The 8,633-nt window shown below is 30.9% G+C and overlaps 1 long non-coding RNA gene across 1 annotated transcript; it reads left to right on the forward strand.

Moving 5' to 3' along the window:
- The first annotated feature begins 4,471 nt into the window (after positions 1 to 4,471).
- On the forward strand, positions 4,472 to 8,633 carry LOC130462437 (uncharacterized). Its single transcript, XR_008922631.1, has 4 exons — positions 4,472 to 4,631; positions 5,474 to 5,559; positions 7,541 to 7,750; positions 8,294 to 8,633. It is a non-coding gene; the product is annotated as an uncharacterized lncRNA (long non-coding RNA).

An 8,633-nucleotide genomic window follows, 5' to 3' on the forward strand; every position in this document is an offset into this window, starting at 1 on the left:
CTGAGTTGTAATAATGAGAAGAATTATTCTTATAAGTTGGCATTTTTATTTAATGTAGTGCCATCAACACCACTGGGTGACATGATTTCTTTTGATCTTCTATGTTTTTTAAACGATTTTATTGGAATTATTTGGTTGTCCAGGAGGATTACAAACCACCAACATAAAACGACTAGTACTTCGTATAATTCGTTAACTAGTATTCGGACCCGGGCGATGCCCCGGATTATTATGTACTTCCTCCGTCTTTTAATACTCGCAACGTTTGGACTTTTGCCACTATTCATATAATCTACTTTGACCATTCGTAGTGTTTTTTATATAAGATAAAACATAGTCATGTGGGATCTTGTTAGATTCGTCTCAATGTGTATTTTCAAAATATCAAATTTTTATAATTTTTGCATAAAGAGAATTTAAGATATAAATGATCAAAGTTGTGCATCGGCATGCGTGAAACTAACAAACGTTGCGAGTATTAAAAGACGGAGGAAGTATATAACAATTAACTATTATATTGTTTAGTGAAATTATGTTTGATTTTTTTTTCACAAGATAATTATTTAATATTATATTAATAATAATTTTGCAAAGATAACATGCAAAAAGTTACAACTCAATTGGTTAACCCTTTAGGATTTAAAACTGGAGGTCGTGGGTTCGAATCTTATGCAAACCATATTTCTTTTAAATGAAAGTGTATTGACGGCATAGACTTATGGATTGAGGGGAGAGCGATATGTGGCATGTAGACATTTGTAGAAACGCCTTTTAATATATAGTATAGATAGATTAACCATATAACTATAACTAATTTTACTAAACATGTACTCATCTTTGAATTATTTAAAGGTATCATATTCGAAAATTGTTCATTGTATTAGCATTGTCGTTAACATTATCGCATTTTTATTAATAGCCGCTTTTCAGTTGTGGAGGATGAGGTTTAACTTGAAAGATTAGAGTATAATTACTCATGATAATTGTGTTTTTGCGTGTAAACTCCGATACTGTAATACATGTTTCATCATTATTTACTCCCTCGGTCCCTCCGTCTCAATTTAATTGTCACACTGAATTTTTCATGAAATTTGATACAATAAGTAGTTATAGACTTATCTATTATATGCAATAGTATAGTTTAATACTCCGTAGAAAAGTAGGTGAAGTGAAATAATTTTTTAAAACGAATGTGAAATGATGTGGGGTCATAATTTGGGGTAGTGGAAAGTGATAAGTACTCCCTCTGAATCTAAATGTTATTCCCGTTTCCTTTTTTAGTGTCCTAAAATAATCTTCCCATTTCTTTTATTTCCTTTTTAATCTCTTCCTTGTAATTTTAACTTTGTAATTCTATTGGTTTATCAATAAAAAACCTTGTAGTCTCATTGGTTGGTTTAAGTTTGGATAGATTAATGAGTTGGCATTTTTATTCTTTAAATTCTATTGGTTCAACTATTTTGTTTTCTTGTGAAAATTGAATAAAAAAGCAACAATTCCCCATAAAACTACATTAATAATAGTTAATCTTATAATATTTCTTTTTCCTTAATAACCGCGTAAAATGACAAACGGGAATAACATTTAGGTTCGGAGAGAGTAGTAAATATTTGAGGGGACATGCCATAAAAGGAAATGTGACAATTAAATTAAAACGGACCGAAAAATTTCACAATTAAATTAAAACGGATATAAATGAAAAGTGTGACAATTAAATTAGAACGGAAGAAGTAATTCCTTAATTTGACTTTCCAATTGACTTTGATTAATTTATGGAAGGTCAGTGACTGTTCCTCATCTTGTTTTGTCCAGAATGTTCAACGGTTGACTTTGTTTTTGTTTTTGACAATAGTTGACTTTAATTAACAATATCAACTTGATCAATGCAATGAGATCATTATTCCCGTCGAATGGTTGTCAAGTGCTGAGTTAATTTTATTTTGTTTTGTTTTGTTTTGTTTTGACAAAGAGAAGCGCTGAGTTATTTGAAAAAAACTAAATGTACGCAATGTATCTTTGACATTTTTAAAGACGTTATGAGGAGTTATCGAGCTGATATTTTTTGTAACTAGTTAGTGTTCCGGGCGATGTCTCGGAGTGTTGCAGATAGTTTGAGAATAATATGAATTTCATTATATATGTAGTTTAAAAATAAAATTGTTAACCAACAATTGTTGAACTATATTTTTGATTAATTTTATTTGTATAAAACTTTAATTTTTGTAATACTTTACTTACAAGTTACAACTTATAAAAAAAATTAAATTACAATTGTATAATGAGATACAAAGTCAAAAATACATTTTAGAGGAAAAAAATAAATTGGTTGGCTAAAAGAAAGCGCAAATTTTTTTTTCCTATTCTTCGTTGTTAATGTCATGGTTTATGTTTGATCTAAATAAATTTCTAGAAAAGGGATATGATTTGATTAGTAAAAGAATAGAAAAAAAAATTTTATTGTTATCATAATTGTTACTCAAATACATAAATTTGGGGCATTAAATTTTTATACAACTTTTCTTCTTTGCAGTTGCTTTATTATCATAAGTTGTATTGTTGGAGTGATGGATAAAACTTAACATTAACATACAAGAGGTCATGTGTTTAAGGATGGGTTGCAACAATTTTTTTTGGTGAGGACACAATAAACAATCATGTGCGCGTATGACGTGGCGCTACAATGTCATGTAACTGCCAAGTAATCGTGACACGTGGAGAGATGTCATGCATTGCCTTTGAGATTTAATAATATATAGATAATATATATAGATAAGAAGTACTCGGTAATTTGATTAGTCACATCATGCCACTTCAAGAAGAATGATTCTTTCAAGTTAACTTATTCTTAAATGAAATCGTTTTCAAAAATATGTTTCATGTACCCTTTTTTTTCAAAGGGTTATGATAAACTGATGCATACAACTCTACGAATCAATTGTATTTTCAAAATTTTGATATATTTAATTGTTTATCAAGGAGATTAACTAAAACTTATGGATAAACCCGTTTGTAAATTTCAAGGCATTTCACCTTAAAAATGATAATTATACGGTATAATAAGTGTTCAAATAAAGCCCTATTTGGTTCATTATTAGTAAAGGAAAGGAAGAGAAAAGAAAGGAAGGGAAAAGAAAGGAAAAGAAGTGAAGGGAAATAGATTTTATTTTCCTGCGTTTGGTTTAAGGGAAAGAAATGAAGGGAAGAGAAATGAAATATAACTGACAGCTTTTAATTTTCTCTTTCCTTCCAAATTCCTCCAATTTTGGGAGGAAAGGAAAGTGAAAATTTTATAAAGGAGCTTTCCTTCCAATTCCTTTCATTTCCTTCCACTTCCCATATAATTATTTGTACCAAATACAGGAAACCTTATTTTACCTTTCCTTTCTTTTCTTTTCCTTCCAATTCCTCCCAACCAAATAAAGCCTAAGTATAATTAGTTATAATAAATAAACACCTAAACCATAATTTTAATCAGTCAAATTCACTTATCATATAATACACACTAGTGAATCAATAATATTCCATTTTATTCTTTAAGCATATGTGAAAAAAGAAAATTATCCATTTTAATAAATACGTAGCAAGTTTTAATGAGTAACTAGTATGACTAGTGTGTAGTTTGAGCGTTGTCCCGAGTTTTGACTTTTATTCGGATTTAGTTGTTGTAAATATGTGCCCATATAGATGGCGTAGTCATATAATTACGGGGGTGACACAAGATTAGCGGTTGATTATCAAACTTCCTACGCTAAAATCCCGCATCCAAAAATCAAAACAAAGTCCAATCATTTTCTTCATTATTAGTTGAATAATTACTCTGAAAATTATTAGTGCACCGTACACTCAAGAGAATTTTTACACCCATTAGTGGTCCCTATTACATTTTCTCCTCGCATATAAGGAGAAAATGTGAGGAGTGCACGGTGCACCCGGGTGCATATATATTATTTTATAATTACTCAACCACTGTCAATGTTTCCCCTCTTACTCATTATTACATTCAATTACCCCGAGCTTTTTTTTGAGGCTTATAATTGCACATTTGTAAATGAAGTAATCATTCCCTTTTCTTTTTGCATTCACTTTTATTCACTTTGTTATTTATTGTAAAAAGAACATATATGTTTATATAGAAAAATATAACATAAGTTGTAGTTGGTTAAGATGGTAGGAAGTCACTACTACACAAATATCATTTAATAGCGTTCTTTTAATAGCATTTTTGGCTCTTGTGCTATCAAAAGTTTTAAAAACAACATATTATAACGCTTATATAAAAAACGCTATCAAATGCACACATATTACAGCGCTTAGATCTTGTGCGCTCTTATACTTACCCATTTATTATAGGACTTCTAAAAGGAACGTTATTAAAACGTATAGGTAAATAAATAAAGCTTTAACAAAATTACAAAATAAAAAATAAACCGCCTAAAGCTTTTTCTTCCCTTGGGTTCTCTTCGGTCTTCAATCTGCAAAACCTAAACCCCAAGACTCTCAATAGACGGCATCCTACTAATGTCCTATGTCCTTCACACGATGACGATTTCATTCAGGCGACGAGGAGTTCCTTCAGGCGGCTTCGTTTCCTTTGCCCGACAGTGCTTCTCACGGCGAAATCGAATTTCAATGTAATTCATCCACAAACTTTGTAAAATTTTGTTGATTTATGTTTGATTTAATTTCTTGAATTGGTTTTGCGGGGAAGAAGGGGCTTTAGCTTCAATAGCGATTGGTTTAATTATGGGTTTTGGGGTTTTGTTCCTTTGAATTGATATACATAGGTAGTGAGTATTTAATTATAATTGGGTTTTGATTTATTTTTTATAATGGGTTGTTGAGTTATTTGATTTCATGATTGCATTGGAGTACAACTTCTGGCTACCATAATACCATTAGTGAATTGACTCATGCCATTCCATGTAAATTAATTAGGAGAAAATAGTGTAAAATAGGTTAGTAAATTTTGCTTGAAGCACTCATGTGTAATTAAATCAATGGAGACAAGAAGTAGACAAAAGGATTCATATGGTTGCTTGTGTGAACTTGTGTCTCTGATATATAATGACTGACTCACTGTCTCGCTTTATTAATGTAAAATGACTCCAGCTAAGAGATTAATAGTTCTTTTCATTATTCATTTTGATTTGGATCAAGTTCGATTTTGTACTTGTAGTCACCAATACAACTAGAGTCTTTGCGCATTATAGATTTATAGTTTCTTGTTCATCTTGATCGATGTCTTAACATCCTGTGATGCAATGTTAATGTCCGCCTCTATTAAAAATCCTAGCTTCTACTTATAAGTGTGCATACTTCCGTTTTCGTTGTCTAAGTTATTATGTTTTTCCTATAAGTTTGAGATTTAGCATGATTGAAGATATGCTAGCCCATAGAAGATTGAGCAGATCCAATAATCTTCCATTTTCTATTCCTCATGTTTTTGTTTCATGATGCAACTATGTTTTTCTAGGTATGTAGATGCCATATGATTCAGGAGGAGTTCAGTTCTCCTAACCTTTATGAGTTGCAGAAGCATTTGGCGAATGAGAAATACAAGTAGGTGACCTTTTTATTGTCATACATTAGTATTTTTGTACTCATTTTTGGTTGTAATCTAAACTTATATCAATATGGAAAAAGACAGGATTCTCTCTCCCTGTCATTTTTTCTCGGGTTTTCTTCTGGGCAAATTCCTTAATGTGAATAAAATGGCCTTGTGTGTTGGGCTTTACGATTTTATGTGTTCATTTCCATGTAGTGTTCCGTAGGAGAAATTTAACCAAATTGTTGTCAAATGATGATTAATACTCTGGTTATAAAATCTGATACACAATCAGATTCCTATATTGGAACTTCCTTTAATTTATTTATCTCAGAACCTAGTATATTCCAGTCATCAAACCCATCGTATTACCTATAATTCTGATATATATGCTAGCTGGTTTTTATTGTTGAACTTTTTAATCTAGGAACATGTATTTTTTCTCTCCAAACATAGTATGTTAAGTGATATAATAGGACTTGATGATGATAAGAAGAGGATTCGTTCTTCTGAATGTCTTATGTGGATCTGTTCATAATAGATTATGGAATAGATTTTATTTATTTTAGAATCCCTTATATAAAGATTGAAATATTTCAAGTTGTACCTACACTTATGGTTTGCCATAGCATATACCGGAAACATAGTTGAATCTATTAGGCTATGAAGACTTAAATGATATAAGGAATCTAACTCTTCAACCATGTTATCGTTATCGACTAATATAAGTTTATAGATACCATTTTTTGGCCTCTGTATAGATCACCAAGCTCTGTTTCAAAGTATAGCACATATTGAGTGTTTAATGAGGTTGAGTTCCTCCCTAATTTTGACTGTGTAACTGTGTAGCTGTTTGAAATTATATTTCTCTATATATCTTCCTAAAATTTTACTACATCTAGAAATTTTAAAGATGTATCGTTATGGCCTTTTTGCATAGTTTAATGCAAGAACTTTACATTTCCTACTTGTCGTCTGCAACATATGTTTTTAATTGCGTAATTGTAAGTCAAAAGATAACCTTTTTTCAAGGTGTAAGTTTGGATTTAAGCTTATATTATGGTTCAGAGGATGTTTATTAGGCTCTTATGTAATAGGTGTAAATTTTCTCAAGTACTTGTTGGGTTGTCTTAAGGAATTTGGTTTTATTTAGTAATTTGGTTTTAACTACTGATTTTTTTAATCATGTCAATTGAGGATTGAGTTTTACAATCGTGTCTAGTTGGACTAAACTTTCTGGAAGGAGAAGAAAATATGTTGGACACAGCTGATGAGGTTTCAGAATTCCAGCATATTTTGGTGATTTGATGACACTAACTTCTTCTGACATTGAAGGTTGCATGCTAACCTTGGAAACTAAGAAAAAAATAGTGTTGGTTTTTGGAGAACATGGCTATAGAATTTTTTGCTTATAAATTATCGTTTCTATATTGAAGAATATAAACTTTGTTTAATTGTTAGTCATTAGACTGAAGAGTGACAATGCTTTAGAAGAGACTAAAACAATGTACTATATGGATTTTCTTAGCTGGTTGAAAAAATGTGCTACCTATGACTGAAATGTTGAAGTTTCCTATTTTCTTTTTAGCATTGTGATTGTAATTCACTATCCTTTATCTTAACTAGTTTAGATTTAAGATTAGAGCAGTTGCTTTCCAGGCTTCTAGCTACTATGTATTTGTTATTCTTTGTAGTTTACTAGTCTGCTTGAATGGTAACATCTGATGTCTAACCCCTAACAGTAATTGGACTATGAAGTTGAACAGATTGAAATATAAGACCTAGATATTTTTTTTTTAAGCAAATATATTGTTGTTGAAAAGTTATGCTGATTTCTAATTGTGTCCTGATTTTAGAAGTGTTGTGAATTGAGTTTAGAATGACTTGCATTTTAGGTGATATTAGATGTTAGTGTTACCATCCCCATATCATTTACGTTTTCTGCGGTATCTTCTTGGGGTTATAATAGCTTGAATCTCTATTGTCATGCATCAGCAACAACAACACTCATGCAGCAGATGTCAATGCCAAGGAAGAACCCGTAAGCTGCTATAGCCACCCAACTTAATCTCTTGCAGAAACAAAGATTTATTCAGCTACAACAGCAGCAGCAACATAAAAAATAGCAGCATCAACAATTTTCACCCCAGAATGTGTGCCTGTCGTCTCACACAATATATGTATCGGCAGCAGCACAAATCAGAGGTCAGAGCTAGGATTATGACTGATTTCATTTTGAGCATACACTTTTAACATATATTGGTTTGTAAGATTACTAAATCTGCTTTCCATCTCATATAATCTGAACTAAATCTTAGAAACACATCAGACCATTTCCAATAACATGAGCATGTTAGACTAAATCTTAGAGAATCCTCCGGTTTGCAACCAGGGGAGGGGGAAGGGTAGTTTCTTGTGGGATTCCAAGGATACCTGCCATCCAAGTATTAAATCAAAATGGTTATTCATCCCATACATTATTCAAGGTAAAAATATAAATAAAAGAACGAAAAAATCATGTCAGAAAAGTTTATAATCTAAATGGGAAGTTCATATTTTTTTCGCATCTATTCCCATAATGTGAAGTTCATATATTTTTTTTTCTTCATATATGGCACTTATCTGGACGAAACTTTTGTAAATTTTATTTTCAATATAGTGCTTATGGTAATACTAATTCTTTTATTTTTTTTCCCTTCTACATATGTATGAATATCTTATACTTCATTGTTTTGCAATACTTTTCAGATTGTCGGTTTCCAAGTTATGACAAAGAGCAAATTGACGAAGTAAGAACCGAGTGGGTGCGCCATGTTGTTCAACAATTGTGTAATACATAGGTTACATTAAAGGAACCAACAAACGTACAACTCTATTGACTAATGTATTTTGCGTTGTTTAATGTTTAGAATTTTATTTTAGATCTATGTAATCGGTTTTATTAGGGTAATAATTGCAAAAATCTTTTTATTGAGGTTTGGAAATTAATATTCAACTATTTACTACTCTTCAATATATAATGTTATTTTGTGGTAAAAAATGAAATATTTTTAAGGCATGCAGCGATATTACAAATAAAAAGAAAAAA

Source organism: Spinacia oleracea, chromosome 6, assembly GCF_020520425.1.
Source record: "Spinacia oleracea cultivar Varoflay chromosome 6, BTI_SOV_V1, whole genome shotgun sequence".
NCBI lineage: Eukaryota > Viridiplantae > Streptophyta > Magnoliopsida > Caryophyllales > Amaranthaceae > Spinacia > Spinacia oleracea.